Source organism: Alligator sinensis, unplaced genomic scaffold (genome assembly GCF_000455745.1).
Source record: "Alligator sinensis unplaced genomic scaffold, ASM45574v1 scaffold406_1, whole genome shotgun sequence".
NCBI lineage: Eukaryota > Metazoa > Chordata > Crocodylia > Alligatoridae > Alligator > Alligator sinensis.
In genome coordinates, this window is record NW_005842181.1 from 1058373 (window position 1) to 1075017 (window position 16645).

Genomic DNA, 16645 nt, shown 5'->3' on the forward strand with positions numbered 1-16645 from the left:
CATGGTAGCTTTGGCCCGTCTAACTGCCTCCCTACGAGCGCGAGCAGAGGAGGTATATTCGTCTTTGGTGATCTCTCCCTGTTTCCACTTTTTATGTGCTCCCCTTTTGGCCCTTAGGCTGCCCTGGATTTCTCTGGTCAGCCAAGGAAGCCTCTTGGCCCCTTTCCCTCTTTTTCCTCGCATCGGGATCGTCTCCCTTTGTGCCCGAAGGATCATTTCCTTAAGGCACAGCCACCCTTCTTGGCTCCCATCACTTCAAAACTCCTACTCTTCAGTGCGTCCTTGACTAATCGCCTGAGTTCATTGAAATCAGCTTTCCTAAAGTCTAGCACTTTCACCCTACTAGTTACCTTACCCACTCGACGTCTTATGAAGAATTCTATTATTAGGTGATCACTGTCCCCCAGATAGCTACCGATCTGTAGGTCCCCTACCATGTCATCCCCCATTACCAATACCAGATCCAGTAAGGCATTCCCCCTAGTGGGACCGTGTACCTCCTGTGTCAGGTGGAGGTCCTGTACACAGGTTAGAAACCTGTATGAACAGTGGGACTTTGCCATCTGCGTCTCCCAGCAGATGTCTGGGTAGTTTAGGTCCCCCATGACTACCGCCTCTTTAGCTTTTATGGTCTCCGAGAGCTGCCTCAGGAGCCCCGAATCTATTTCTTCCCCTTGGTGTGGGGGTCTGTAGGAGACCCCTACCACCAAATCCCTTTCTCCTTGCCCCCCCATGTGCTGTCGGCATCATGCTGCCTTCAATTCATAATATTGCAAGTATTTAATATATAATGTACTATAGGCCTTCTGAAAGGTCAGTATTTGAAAATTTGCCTGGCTTATTGGTTCCCAAATTGAGGCATACAAAGAGCTTATTAGTGGCTTGTGAGGAGTTGACTGGTCCCAGAGTCCTAGCTGTCCTCAGTTTCCAGCTATTAAATCATTAAAAGCTAAGATTACTTTGAGTTTTTCTTAATGTTGCTATCTCATAGAACTCCACATGTGGTACCAGCCTGCTTCTGTACTCTGATGTTTATTAAGCACTGGTAGTGTGGTCAGTGCTGTATGAAAAAAAAAAAAAAAATGAATAAAGCTCTTACCTGCATTAACTATGGGTTGATATAATGAATATAATGATAAGTGTTCCTTAGAATAAGAGACTTCTATCATATGAAATATGCTCTCTTGTTTAATCTGACTTGTTAGGGGCAGGGAATAAGCACCAATCTAATATAATGCCTGTCAGATTACTTTGCATTAGGGGTGTAAATGTGTCTTTTTAAGAATGGCATTCTGATTCTGAGCAGATTGTATACAACAGTTCAGTGATGCAGTACCTTATGCTGTCTCCTCCCACTGGAACAGGCAAGAGTGTTGTGTTACATTAATCAGATCCCAAACCCTGAAGGTCATAATTACCTGGCCACAATTTTTCTGTATTAGGGACTTTAATACAAGATCAACTTTCATGTGCATATTATTAAGATGAAGAATAGTTTTCCAAGTTTGAGATCAAGATGCAGGTCTTTGCTGTAGTATTTGCCATAGTTACACAGCCACAATTAAAAGGAATGATTTACAGAAAATCCAGCTGTGTTTTCATTTCTTCAAGAGCAGGAGGCGGGACTAGAAACCAACCTAAAACTAGGCAGAGCATTGATCAGACTAGAAATGATGTAGAGCACAGCCCTACAGGCAACAGCTAAGTATTATGGAAATATTAGCTTGCAAGGATAAAAAGGAAGAAGCTGCACTTAGTGACAGAGGAGCCATCTGTCAGGCTGTGAAGCAGGTTTCAAGAAACCAGAAAATGAAGTAAAGAAGAAACTGATTTTGGTTCAAAGGTACAGTGAAGTCCAAAGATATTTGTAAACAGTAAGTTTACATACTGTAGTAGTCATGTTTAGTACAGTAACTAATTCTGTTTTGAAGAGTGTTCAGCTTTGGAAACAAATGTGTGTTTTTGTAGAATAATTTTATGTTAAAGTTTGTAATTATTATAAAATGTTAAATAAGCTGCTCTTAAAAAGTGGAAACAAACCTTTAAAAATGTTAGTTCCCCCTCCCACAGCAGATGGGTGGTTTTGTTTAATTACTTATCTCCTGTAGTGGTCAAGATTTGGTTTTCTTTCTGAAAAGTATATTTTGAAAAACTTGTTTGCTCCTGATATGAAATGAAAAAGGGAAAGCAAAAATACTGCTACTGGGAGGAGTAAGAGGGGATTACCATCCAGATGAATAACGACTAACTGGAGCATATAAACACCTTGAAGTAAATTCTGATCTCTTCACTCATATTTAATCAGGAGTAAGTTCATGGAATTCAATAAAATTACCTGTTATTTAACTGAGGATAGAATATCCTACTATAGTTTCGTGAAATAGAAGAAAGCTTAAAAGTGATTTACAAAATATGTTTTAGAGAATGAGAAAGATTTGCTTAAGAATAAATTGAAAACTATTTTTAAAAACCCTTCCCACTGTGATGCATATCACAGATTTCTGAGATTATCTATCCCTCCTATGAAGCACTGCATAAGAGATTCTTTCAGCTTAACAAGCTTTCAAATAAGACTTGCACTGTTTATCCTTCAGTTCAGTGTCTCGTACTTGGTGTGATTTGCTTAATTCCAAAAGACTCAGGCTCCAATTTGAAATGATAAGATTATATTAGGAATAGCAGATGTGTATGAAAGTTCTATAAAAGACCCCAGAAGACTTTTCTGGGGGAGTAAAACAATTCTTTTACAACTTATACAGAAAAATGACTCATTCTAATTCATTCTAATGTACTGTCTACTCCATGCCAGAAGTGGAAGCATAGACTGCAGATTAAAAAAAAAAAGCCCACTCACCACTATACCCCAATATGGATGACAAAACTCTGTAGCATGTGTGGGAAAATGGCTGTGGTCCAATGTCTGGAATCATTTATCTTCTGGTAGAGTCTGGAAGATGACTGTTTTATATATTTTACAGAAATCCCTACTGATTGATTTCATTTACTTAGGGGGAAGGGGCATAGTGACTGACGACAAGGACAACTGGGAAAAAAGTGAATCCTCTACATTACTCTTCCATCCTGTTCTGGTTAGATTTTTGGCACTTTGAAATGAGATCATACTATCCATGACAAACATATGGATCTTTTTACGGATTTTTTAATGCAATATCATATTTTGGTGTGTCTCCTCTTATTTTTGGTTCTCATTGAGCCTGTCTGCATGAGATGCTGACTGTGCAGTAGCCTGATACTACTGTGCAGTAGTATTGCATGACAAAAACCATGATATGACCCTACTGCACAGTAGCATTAGGCTACTGCACATTAGTGTTGCAAAAAGGCATTTTCCAGCACTACTGCACAGTAATTCAGATATAAATAAATACTAAATAAATGTGCAGTAACCACTGTGCAGTAATGTCTCATGTAGACATGGCCACTAAGCCTCAAAGTTCCGTGTTCTGTTTACTGTCTCCCTCATGAGGTTAGCCTCTCTTACTCTGCATGGGATGTTTTGCAAATTGTCTGCAATTATTCCCTGGAAGAAAGGAAAGAAATGAAAATAGATACAATTCTACAGTGTCTAGTGTGCTAGCATGAAGTCTGCAGAGTTGTTTAGAGAAGTACCGTAAGTGTGAAACATTTTGAGATAAGCACTCAGATTTTCTATTCATGGAGTAAAGTTTATCATCAATACACAAGGATTTCTTAAATAGCTGTATCATACTGTGGACCTAATCATATAATCCTGGGCACCGAGATGACAGTATAAGCCTATTTTTATGTTTGTTGTTACAAAAGCTACAGTCCCCGATGTGTCTCTAATATAAACTTGGATATAACGCTTGCAAAGCATATTACAGACAACTGGGATTTGTCATATCATAGTTTCTTTTCCTCATCTAAATGTCATTTTTGCTGTTTGTCCACCTGTCAGGGGTTGTTTGCATTCAAATCAGTCCTCTCATTATGACATTCCCTCGTTTACTGCTCCTGCTTGTGGTATATCAATCACATCTATAGACACTTGCTCCCATGTTGCAAGGACCATATGTAAGCATTTTAAAATGGTAAAGCAAGAACAGGAGCTGTGCAGTACATGTATTATGTATCAAATGGAACACACCTTTGTGTAAAGATTATAAATACTGCAAAACAAAATTAGAATTTTTAAATACCAGTGACATTTTGTTTTATATCTGTTAGTCTCACCACAAAGTCCTAGGCCAACAGCAACAATACAACTGGCAAGGGCCAACTAACAGAACAGGAATCTAGAGGAAAGGCAAAGTAATATATCTGTATGTACACACACATGCACATACTAAAACATTGAGGAGGCTCTGGGTTATGCAGAGGAGGGCAGAGAAATTCCTAGTCTCTCCCAGCAGCCAGAAGGGAACAGATGACTGTGTAAATTTATCAGGCACCTACAAGCTAAATGTTGATATAACAAATGGAAGTCCATCACACTGATGACTCATGTTCATTTTGGAGTCCACTATGACTCCAAGATCCCTTTCTGCTTCTGTGCTGCTGGGTCACTTCCCAGCCAGTAGGTGTGCTAGACATTTTTGCACACTAGGTGCAGCACTCTGCACTTGTCCTTGTTGTACTGCATCCTATTGTATACCGCCCACTTTTCTAACCTGTCCAGGTCTGCCTGCAATTGTTCCCTACCCTCCGGAGTGTGCACTTTACCCCACAATTTAGTATCATCTGCAAACTTGAACAAAGTACACTTCACGCCCATATCCAAGTCCCTGATGAAGAAACTGAGTACAGGTCCAAGGACCAAACCCTGTGGGACCCCACTACCCACATTCTTCCAGGTTGATACCAACCTATCTACTACCACTCTCTGGGTGTGACCACTAAGCCAATTTGCCACCCACCAGAGCATGTAAACAACTATGTCACAGCCTCTTAATTTATTTATGAGAATAGGATGAGATACCATATCGATGACCTTGCTAAAGTCCAAGAAAATGACATCCACCTCTAATCCTGCGTCTAAGCATTTAGTGACCCTGTCGTAAAAAGAAACCAGATTGGTCAGGTATGATCTACCTGCTATGAATCCATGCTGGTTTCCCTGCTGTATTATTTTTCCTGCTGGACTCCCACAAATATGATCCTTCATAATCTTTTCAAAGATCTTTCCAAGGATGAAGGTGAGGCTGGCTCACCTATAATTACTCGGGTCCTCCTTCCTCCCCTTCTTGAAAATAAGGACCACATTTATTCCAGGTCTAGGGATCAACACCTCAGAATGATTCATGAGACTGCTACATTGGCTGGGGATTACCAGAACAGTAAATTCAGGATGCATTCCCACCTGCCTTCAACATGCCCCCTAAAAAAAAAAAAAAGGTTTAGCTAAATTAGCTCTACACAAACTAAGTATTGGCCTCAGCCAGGAAAATATCCATCTGACCATTTAGTTCCATTTTGGTGCGCCTTTGGACATTCATCAAGGCTAATGATCTGTCCCTTCAACTTCTTAAATGTCTGAAAGGTTTTTTTTGATTTGTTTATTTTTTGTAATTTAGGTAGTCCCAAGTTTATCGTAACCTAGTGAGGTAAATGAAATGCAGCAGATGCTATCAAGAAATCAAATCTTCTTAAAATCTAATCAGTTACCTAGATGCCCCTTCTTTAAGGGTTTGTCTACTGAGCAAGAGGTCCAGGTACCCTTCCCCCTTCTCCGTCCATCCCTCTCACCAAAATAAAAAGTATTCTTTTACCAGTCTGCAAGTGGGCTGCATTTTACAAGTGAAATGTCTTGGAATATGTTTTACATAGGCAGAACATTATCACTTGATCTAAACTTCTTCCTTTTATATTTCATGATGTAGAGTGCTACAGTTATATGTCAAGTCATAAGAAATACAGCTTTCTCCTGTTTTCTCATCAGATGAAGGCAAAAATTGTTTAAAAAAAAGGAATTGTTTAAAACAGAAAGCTTTAATGTACTTGTAAAAAAAAAAAAATGACTGCCTAGGCGATTATGTAAACTTCAGAATCACATATCACCTCCAGTTGAATCACAGTGTATGAAAGATGTAAGAACAGCAAAGTCCTTACATTTTTCTTCCTTTTTTTTTTTTTTATAACTATGTGCATAAATATGATAGTTGTATTTTTGTGTCTTTCCAAGAATTTCTTCTATTCCATGAAAAGGACAATTAATTGTGACCCTTCGAAACCTCTGGTAAAGTTCCCACAGTCTATCAAATATACTGATTTAATTTCATTGGGTTGATGATTGCTTGCTTTGTTAGCAGAAAATTATGTAAAAGACTAAAAGTCTTTGCTTGTAATATAATTATAAGCTTAATGAGCAAGATTCCAAACCAAACCCAGTGATAACACATGATTTTTTTTTTTAACCTCAAGTGTAAGGTCACTTCATAAAAAGTGTATTGATATAATGTTCAGGCCACCCAAGCAATTTTTTTTTGGTTACCGCATTGCTTTTATTAATCAAACAAAAATTTAAAATAATAATAAGCAGGTAAAAGTTAGGAGGGTTAGACTTAAGGTTCATTTTCTATCCAATGAACACATTTAAACAAGTTATGATTACACACTAAAGAACATCTTTACATGGAGGCCCAAACACAGGTGGACCAAGGTTGGTAGCCTTCTAGCATTTGTGTGTTTAAATCAAATAATTAATGCTGCTATGTTTTAATTTCCCTACTTTAAAAAAAAATACTGATATTGTAGGTGAAAATATCCTTTGGACTTAATAAAAATACATTTGCACTTTATACTCAACTAGCACCCTCACTGGCTGTCTTGGCAGAAAGGCCTAAAAATAAATAACATGGAGTGCGTCTACACGTCATCCTATGTCACCATAGCAACACGCTACATTGCCATACAGTGCAGTACGGCAACATAGCAATCGCATGAGTCTACACATGATTGGCAGCTACTTCGCTGTAGTGGCACTGTCCTCTGTTTTAGCATGCTGCTGTGGTGAAATAACGGCAAAACCTAACAGTGTGCCACATGCATGGAGCAGTATGGGTGGTTACTGTACTGTGCTTTAGTATTTTGAAAAGGAAGTACTAAAGCATGGTGCCATAGCAACATCATGTAGACATGCCTGTAGAAAGGTCGGGGGTACCTGCTTCAAGGAGGGCCCCAACCGAAGAGATCCTTTCGGCTGTTGCAGCCCAGCTGTGCTCTGGAGGGATCTCCCGATCCACTCCAGTGGAGCCTTATCAGCCCATCAGGTGAACCAAATTGGTTTAATTACACCACCGGGAGCCATTTCCAGCCCCAGGCACCAGCGAGAAAGAAAGTAGTAAAAGAGAGGAAGAGGGGTTGGCAGTGAGGGAAAAAGCCCCACCTGCTGGCCAGGTCTGAAGTCCCCGGGAATGGGGCAACAGACCTATTGGGTCTTCAGAGCTCGGAGGAGCTCAGAGGAAAAAAAAAAAAAAAAAAAGAGAGAGGAAATCCCTGCTCTGCATTAATTGATTGTGGCTGGTGCTCAATTAAGCTGGTGGGGTAGCAATTAGCAGGGAGCAGAAGAAAAAAAAAAAATCACTGCATTGCTGGAGTCATGATTGAGAGCCCCAGAAGGTAAATGGGGAAAGAGAGAAGCCCCAGAGATCCCAAACTATGGGAAGAGAGAAGGAGGGAGAGAAGACACTATCAGGATTTTTTAGTTTTCTTTATTTTTCTTTTCCTTTTTTTTTATCTGGCCGCATCTTCCATCTGAATAGGTGGCATTGGCTTTGGTTCAGGGAAACCACCATCCTCCCAAAATTTAATCAAATCATCAAAGTCGTGGCAGGAAAAATAGGGGAGAAGTATTCTGACCCAATTTTGCTGACTGACACCCACCCTGGTACAAGCAAGGCAAGTGGATGTCATCGGGATGCAGGGCCCTGTGTCCACATCCTGTGATATCCCGACAGCGCCCATGAAGACTGAACTGACTTTTGTCTAGTTGACCTGGTCTTTAAAACTGACAAAATTATTATCTCATGGGAGGTCTTCAAAGGTACCAGTGCTCCAGCTGTGTCTCATCACCTCTTCTGTTAGCCGTCTTAGCCAGTGGCTGATGCTGCGAACCTCCTAGCTACAGCTCAGTCATCACACCTCCAGCAACAGTTGAATCCCTATCTGAACCTCTTCATGGTTTCCGAAGCCTAGAATTCTGTTCCCCATTAAGTGTGTTTATAGGAATATGCTTTTCTTGGCCAAGGAATGAAAGTGACAAAACTGATATGGAAGTTACAATGTTTCTCTTTACTAACATTCTAAGGTATTGAGTTCAGAATATAGACACATAATAACATACTAATTCTGTTACAGGTATAGACCAGTTACTTATACCAGTAAAAGTGTAATATCTGTACTTGGCCTAAGTGGCTAACAGTAATTAGACAGTGTAGCCAACCTTTTCATTGAAGAGTAAAGACGCTATTTTGTTTGATCTGCATATTTAGAACTCTTACTTCATATCTTAAGTGAAACATTACAGAAATCACAGCCATTAGAAAACATACAGCCAAACAACACCAAAATCAATTGAATCTATTTGGGGGGGGGTTGCCTTTCGGAAAATGAAGGGACCAGTTCAAGTTCCAGAGAGGGCAAGGAGATTTTTTTCATTTGGTTTTGGATTATGGCCTAAAAGAACTGAACTGGTTTATTTAAAAATCTGTGCAAGAAAAATCACCATTTAAAAAAAAATCCCACCTTAAATATGGAGTCCTTGAAACTGAAATACTGACAAACTCTTTGACATAGTGGTAGAAACACCAGTACCATTTATATTATTCATCTTAGCTTCTTGACTCAAGTTCACCAGACAGCGATAGCGCTCTCTTAATTCTACCAGACAAGTTGCTGTGGTATCAAAGTTAGAAAAATATCTCTCAGCCCCAGGTGTGTGAGCAGATGGACTGGGCTTTAGTTGGGTGAACTTGAGTAATTTAATGAGCCAAGAGGTGGTATCCCAAGTGTAAAAAATATTCTCCATAGTTGTTTGCTAAAGAGGACAAGGAATTTTGAGCATCCCTATAGTTTATATTGCTGGAAGACCTGGACTTCAGTTGAGGCTTTGTCTATATCAGAAATCTTCACTTCCACCTAAGGATTTGGATAGTGAAATGTGAAATATTTTTTGCAAATGATTCTAAAGGGGCATATCTATGTGAGATGTTTACTGTGGAGTTGCCTAAATAGCTCCACAGTGAACGTCTCAGTGTCTACATACGCAGTACTACAGGATGGAGTAAACAAACTCTGCTGTAGGTTAGTATTTGTGTTTACAAGTACTATCTTACAATGGGGTTTTCCTACTGAGCAGTAACACATGTGTAGACACTGATGGGACTGGCTGGGGCATGAGGGTGCTTCAGTGCAGGGCTGTCTAACAGTTAGCCCTTCACTAGAGCACTCTCATGCCCTAACCAGCCCCTCCTCAGCACATTAAGCCAGGTCAGAGCAGCCTTGGGTTGGCAGGCGGACCCCTGGGGCGCCTTGCCAGCTGTGACTGCTCCCACCCAGCTTAATGTGCTGTGGTGTCAGGCACACGTGTAAATGCAGCACCTGGAACAATAAACCGGTACAATATGTGCCAGAGTTTATTGCTGTGCATTAATAGCATGTGTAGATGCACCAAATCAGACTCAAGTTTACTGATAAGAAAGACCAGATCCTGTTACCTTTAAATCCCCCTGATATTGCTCTGAAATCAGTGGATTTATTTACAGGGGGGTTTCTCAGGGATAAGATTTAATATGTGAAGAAGAAGAACAGAATTTACCCTTCAATTAGAAGAAAATAATATTGAGAATACGTGTAACATGGACCAAATTCTCTCTTATTTACAGCAGTGAAATCAGAACAGAATTTGTCCACGAAGATATTTGTAATAGGATACAAAACCACAAACTTTCTAATCCTAACTGTATTTGAATTTTGTACTTTCATAACGGTTTTTCCCAACTGTCCACTGTTTGAAGTCACTTTAATAGAAGGTGTTAATTTTTTTTGGAAGCAATTATTTCCTAACATTTGTTCATTTCCAATAAGAAAAGAACAAAAACAAAAGCAACTGAACAAAATACAACTTGTCTGAGCTATCATAAAAACCTCTTACACAAGCCTCTCTCAAGCCTGCGAAAATGTGTGTTTCCATCAAGTCATTTCTAGATTGCAAAAGTTGACATAACATATTGGTATGTATGTGTGTTTATATAAGACTTCTGTATTTAACTGTGTGATGTCAGAGCTACCATGGTAACTATTTCTTATTGATTAGTAAAATATGTATTTAGCTTTAGAGTTGTAGCACCTTACCTGTTCATTCTTTTAGGGAAGCATTTTCATTTTTGTGATACTATGAACAAAAAAAATTGTTCATCGTATAACAGTAAACACAGAGACAGTAAAATGATGTTTTTGCTGAGTCTTTCTGGAGTTGTTCTTTGTGGTAATTTAGGAAACCAACAGAAAGCCCAACATGTAGCATGTATGGGCACCTGTACATGTATAGGACACCTGCTCCAACTTGCTTTAATTAGAGCAAATCAGACCAGACTCGATTAATCAAGTATGTTAGAGCATTCAGTTTCATATGTATTCATATGTACCAGCAGCTTCACTGTCATATGTATACAGTCATATGTATTCTGCATCCCCGCATTTCAAACTGGCAGCAGGGGCACTTTAACTAAAGCTTGTCGAACAAGTTTTAGTTAAAGTGCCCCCACTGCCATTTTGAAGCACGAAGCATGGAATACACAAGACACTGTGGGTGTTTTAATTAAAGTGACTTCTGAATGCAGCTTTCTTATCACTGTATTTGCCCTTTTCCAATCATCTGGGACTTCCCCTAGTTGCCATGAGTTTAAATATAATGGCCAGCAGCTTTGCAATCACATCAGCCAACACCCTCAGATGCATTGCATCTGGCCCCATGGACTTGTACACGTCCATCTTTTCTCAATAGTCCCTAACCTGTGCTTTCACCACTGAGGGCTGTTCACCTTCTCCCCAGACTGTGCTGCCTGGTGCAGTAGTCTGGAAGCTGACCTTGCCTGTGAAGACTGAGGTAAAAAAATCATTGAATACTTCAGCCTTTTTTCATCATCTGTCACTAGGTTGCCTCCCACATTCAGTAAGGGACCCACACTTTCTTGTTGCTAACATAGTTGTAGAAACCTTTCTTGTTACCCTTTACATCTCTTGCTAGCTGGAACTCCATTTGCACTTCAGCCTGATTTCAATCCTGATTTCATCCCTGCATGCCCAAGCAGTATTCCTATACTCCTCCCTAGTCATCTGTCCAAGCTTCCACTTCTTGTAAGTTCTCTGATAAACTAAACTGGTTGCCTGTCATATTTGTTATTCTTCCTGCACATCGGGTTAGTTTGTTCCTGTGCCCTCAGTAAGCTTTCTTTAAAACACAACCAGCTCTCCTGGCCTCCTTTCTTCCTCAGACTGGCCCTCCAAGGGATCCTGCCCATCAGTTCCCTGAGGGAGTCAAAGTCTGCTTTTTTGAAATTCAGGGCCCTTACTCTGCTGCTTTTCTTTCTTCCGTTTGGGATCCTGACAAAATCGATCATCTTGTGGTCACTGCTGCCCAAATTGCCATGCACTTCTGTATTCCCTACCAGTTCTTCCCTGTTTGTGAACAGCAGGTCAAGAAGAACGCTGGCCCTAGTTGGTCTCTCCAACACTTGCACCAGGAAGTTGTCTCCAACATTCTCCAAAAACTTGTTAGATTGCCTGTGTAATGCTGTAATGCCCTCCTAGCATATGTCAGGGTGATTGAAGTTTCCCAAGAAAACCAGACAAGGTTCCTTGGGTGAATTTGATATCTTTTATTAGACCAACCCAAATGGTTGGAGACTAGTTATTAAGCTAGCTTTCGGGTGAAGAGCACACACCAACTGCTGAAGCTTCCTTAGCCTGACGAAGGGTTTTTGAACCCGAAAGCTTGCTTAATAACTAGTCTCCAACCATTTGGGTTGGTCTAATAAAAGATATCAAATTCACCCAAGGAACCTTGTCTGCCTATGTCCTTAGACCAACATGGCTACAACCCAAACTCCAAGAAAACCAGGGTCTTTTATCTGGAAATTTCTGCTAGTTGTCTGAGGAAAGCCTCATCTACCTCATCCTCCTGGTCTGGTGGACTATCTAGGGTGGTCATCATAGAGGGCAGTCTGGTTGTCCTCTGTCCTCTGTTGATTCAAAACCCAACACCTTTATGACCCTTTTCTCTTGAAGAGGACATAAAGGCATCGGGTTTCGTATCAATAGAGGACAGAGTAGCAGATAACCAGAATGTCCTCTATGATGGCCATCCTAGATCTATAGCAGACACCTACCATGACATCACCCTTGTTGCTGTCCCCTCTGACCTTAACCCATAGACTTTCAACAGGTTTATCAATTTATTAAAATTGGACTTTCTGTATTGTATATAGTGCCTTTCATCCAAGGACTTCAACCTTTGTTTTTTGCCTTAGCATGCTGTATTGAAGTAGCTTTTGCTACAATACTCATTTTACAGAAGAGAAAGTGAGGTGCAGAAAACTTTTGCTTTGCTCTAAAATCACAAAAGAATGGTGTCTGGGCTGAGCATTGAGCCCTGGTGAACTAAATCCCAAAAATCTGCTTTAATTGCTAGTCTCATTCTATCCCAGTCGTGTCCAAAGGCCCAAACTAGATAAGGGCCCCATTGGGTTAGTGCTATAGAGACTTGACCAGCTTTCATTTTCTTATATAAAAAATACAGGTGTGTGAGACAGCTCTCAGAAGGAAGACGGGGCTGAGCGAATTGCCAGAGCTCCCAGCTTCCAGAGTGCAGCATGCCACTACCCCCATGGCTGACAGCTCCAATCACTGATGGGTCTCCTAACTTGGGGAGAGGAGGAGGCACCATGTGCCCCCATGACTGAGAGCCCTGTGCTCTGCAGCGTGACCTGAAGGCTGGGAGCACTGACCACATGTTCAATTAAAGGCACTATAGGAACCAGCAACACAGTTATTAGCTATTCCTCATTTTATCCCTCCATTAATTGAATGAATGTGTAGCCAGGTGACTAAGGACATGATTAACCAGTTAATCACATCTTAACTGTAATGTGTTAGGGGCCCTGGACACCAAAACAGAAAGGAATGAAAGGAAAGTTTGACCTTACAGATTACTTCATGTAGCATGTTCCATAAATAAGGAACAGTGTGGTAAAAAGCACAGAATTGGTTGTGAAAGGTTCACACAAATGTAAAAATAATATTTCAGCCAAGATTTCATTTTTAAAATAATAAATTCAGTATTTCTATTTCATTCTAAAAGTGGTAGAGGGATTGGAAACTAAAAATCATAAATTTGTATAATCTTGACATTTTACAAATTATTCCAATGATTTTGTTTACAGGCATGCAAGTGTGTACTTGATTGAAAGTGGTTGTCAACACAAAGCAGAAAAACAAGTCTGAAAATCTATAGTACTTTCCTTTAATAAAATAGTTCCTGGCAATTAAATATCCCATTGGTTGTTTATTTGAATATTTATCTTCAGCTAAATTACAAGTGGTATACAGTCAGAGAAAACTCCCATTCTTTCTACGGTATGTCTTAAAGATGAAATTCTTCTCTGCTTTTGAGAAATGCTTGGTTTCTGTTTTTATTCTGTTTTGTTTTTGTGGATAGCTTTGAGGAAAAAAGAGAGACTATGATTGATGGTAGGCAAGGACAAAGAAACTGTTCCCAAGACCGTGGGTTTTAGAGACAGTTTACCAGGCTACATCGAAGACCATAACATAAATCCTGTTTTAAATCTTTTGGCTTAAAATATGTCCCGCTAGGATTTCCTAGCAACAGAGTCCTGCGTAGTATAGATCTTCATTTTTCTGCAAGGTTCCTGCAGGTTTTATGTGGATTTACAAGACCATATCCTCAGATTCAGTGCAGGTACACTAATTTATCCCAAATGAAGGTCAGGCCTGTTTTAATTTGCATTATTGTGGTAATTGTTTGAAAAGTTGCCTAAATTAAAAAGTTAGGATTATATTAGAGAGGAAGTATGTTCTTGTGAATAGGGAACTGTTGGGGACTCAGGAGACCCGTGTTCTCTTCCTCTCTTCGCTGTGTGGCCATATGTTAGCTTCAGTTGCCTCTCCTATCCATCTTTTGTCTAGTCAGTTAAGACTATAAATATTCAAGAGCACAGACTAATTTCACTATGTGTTCACTGTAATCAGTGCTATACAGAGTCCTGGTCTCAAATGAAGCTTCTAGCTACTGCTGTCAATAATAAGAATTCTCCCCATACCTCACAATCTCTGTGATAACTTTGCTTAAGTGGTTGCCTTGTACTTTTGATCTGGTTTCTTTCTGGTCTCCATTAACCGATATAGGGGGGACAGGTAGTGCTGTAGGTCTTCCATGGACAGAAGCAGATCCAAGATTTGGCAAGGGGAGGTGTGGACAGACCAGACAGGGGGAGCCTCTGGGAACTCTTTAAAGTTCTGAAACCAGGTAACAGTTCCTGCTCCACTTCCTCTCCCCAGTTCAAGTCACATCTTTTCCCAACCCTGTCCCCTCCTTTCCCATCTGCTACTTTCTCTGCTATGCCAGGGGCTGGGGGAAGCTTCAGAGTTGCTTCTGCCATCTCCAGCTGGCCTGCATAGGGGCTGGGCTCAGTTTGCAGTGCCACAGTGGCGATGGGTGAGTGAATGGGTTCCTCCGCTTTGCCTGGTCCCCCAGGCAGCAGGCACAGGGAGGGGGAACCCCCTTCCCCATTGCCTCTGATGCTGCCCTTGTCTCTGTCTGAGATAAGTCCAGATCTTCCACAGCCTGACTAGAGTGGGCAGAGATAGCATGGAAAGCAGCAGGGGCAGGAGGAAGAAGGGGGAAACAGAGGGGAGGGGACAGGTCTCAAAGCATAGAGGGCTAGGGAAGGAGGATTCTCATCTGCTTTGGGGATTTTAAAGAAGTCCCCAGAGGCTCCTACTCCACTGCATCCTCTTTGGATCTGCCCTTATAGCTCAGCTGGGTTTCCAGGCTCTCTTTCTGAAATTAGCTCTTCAAAATTTTGCCGGGGGGAGGGGGCAGTGAGGGGCTGTAGAACCCTCAGTGCAACAACAGTTTAGCATCACTGGTTCCCCTTCAGATGTGTGGTTGCAAGCTCCCTGGCACAGCAGACAGGTGGCTTTCCCAACAACTGCTGTAGCGTGTGGACACCCTCCCCACCATCTCAGCACTACCTGCTTGGTGCCTGGAGGCCCTGGGTGCAGCAACAGCCAGAACAATGAGAGGAGTGCCTGGGGTCTGCAAATTAACCTCTTATGGGCCACATGTGGCAGTTAGCCCTATTGCAAGTTGTACTTGCACACATGATTAAAGCACTGTACTTTTTAGGGGTTCTGGTTTTCATAGGTACTGATTACCAACAACTCAAATTTAACTCCATAGAACTGAAGACTCTCTAAACCCTGGAAAGTTAGGTCTTAATCATCTCAAGGACATACAAAAACTGAGTCATTCATCAGGGAATTGTAGGTGGCTGCATGTCTGAGGAGCTACAGCCTAGCTGCAGGCATTGACACAGTGATTTCAGGCCTGCCAGGATGACTGGGCAAGCTGCTGAGAATAACTGGATGGCCAAAAGAAGTTAAAAGACTCGGGGCGGGGGGGAGGGCCTAGAGAGGAGTAGGTGGTGAGTTAACTATTCATTATAATGAGAAAGCTAGGAAGAGAGAGAGAGGCTCTGAGGCAAGAGGCTGTACCGCAGAGCTGGAGTGTCCCTCTCGGGGTTTGGGAAAAGACCCTACTGTGAGAGAGAAGGCTGCAAGACTAGAAGCAGCAGTGGACTGAAGAACCCCTCTCAGGGTCTGAGAAAAGACCCCAGGCTTGGACAGAGAAGGGAGAACTGAGAGAGACAAAGGGAGGGAGAGTTACCAGGCTTGCAGCTGCAACACCAAGCAAGGGTAATCTCTCCAGGGTCTGGGAAAGACTGAGGGCTTCAGGTAACAATTTTATCTTTGTGTATGGACTTGATTTATGTCTTACACTGTTGCCTGAGGGGCAGGTGTGCCCTGAAAAATAAAGATTGAGAAACTTGATAACCCCCTCCAGGGACGCTTTTGAAAATGTAGGCCGTAAACAAAACACAGAAAATGGCCAAGTCCCAGAGGACTGGAAAAGGGCTAATGTGGTCCCCATTTTCAAGAAGGGGAGGAAGGAGCACGCGGGCAACTATAGGCCAGTCAGTCTCACCTCCATCCTTGGCAAAGTCTTTGAAAAAATTATCAAGGCTCACATATGCGAGAGCCCGGCAGGACAAATTATGCTGAGGGGAAACCAGCACGGGTTCGTAGGAGGCAGATTGTGCCTGACCAATCTAGTCTCTTTTTATGACCAGGTTACGAAATGCCTGGACACAGGAGGAGGGGTGGATGTCGTATACTTAGACTTCAGGAAGGCCTTCAATACGGTATCCCACCCCATACTGGTGAACAAGTTAAGAGGCTGTGACTTGGATGACTACACAGTCCGGTGGGTGGCGAATTGGCTAGAGGGTCGCACCCAGAGAGTCGTAGTGGATGGGTCGGTATCGACCTGGAAGGGTGTGGGCAGTGGGGTCCCGCAGGGCTCGGT

The 16645-nt window shown here is 41.6% G+C and overlaps 1 protein-coding gene across 6 annotated transcripts in view; it reads left to right on the top strand.

Moving 5' to 3' along the window:
• Nucleotides 1-16645, top strand: part of STARD13 (StAR related lipid transfer domain containing 13) — a 499481-nt gene that overhangs the window by 389461 nt on the left and 93375 nt on the right. The window contains exon 1 of one of the 6 annotated variants that reach the window (XM_025207092.1): nucleotides 1740-1843. The exons of the other annotated variants lie outside the window; for them this stretch is intronic. The gene's annotated coding sequence lies outside the window, so the exon portion shown is untranslated. Of the gene's footprint in view, nucleotides 1-1739; nucleotides 1844-16645 lie in introns of those variants that run through there. 6 annotated transcript variants of the gene reach the window in all.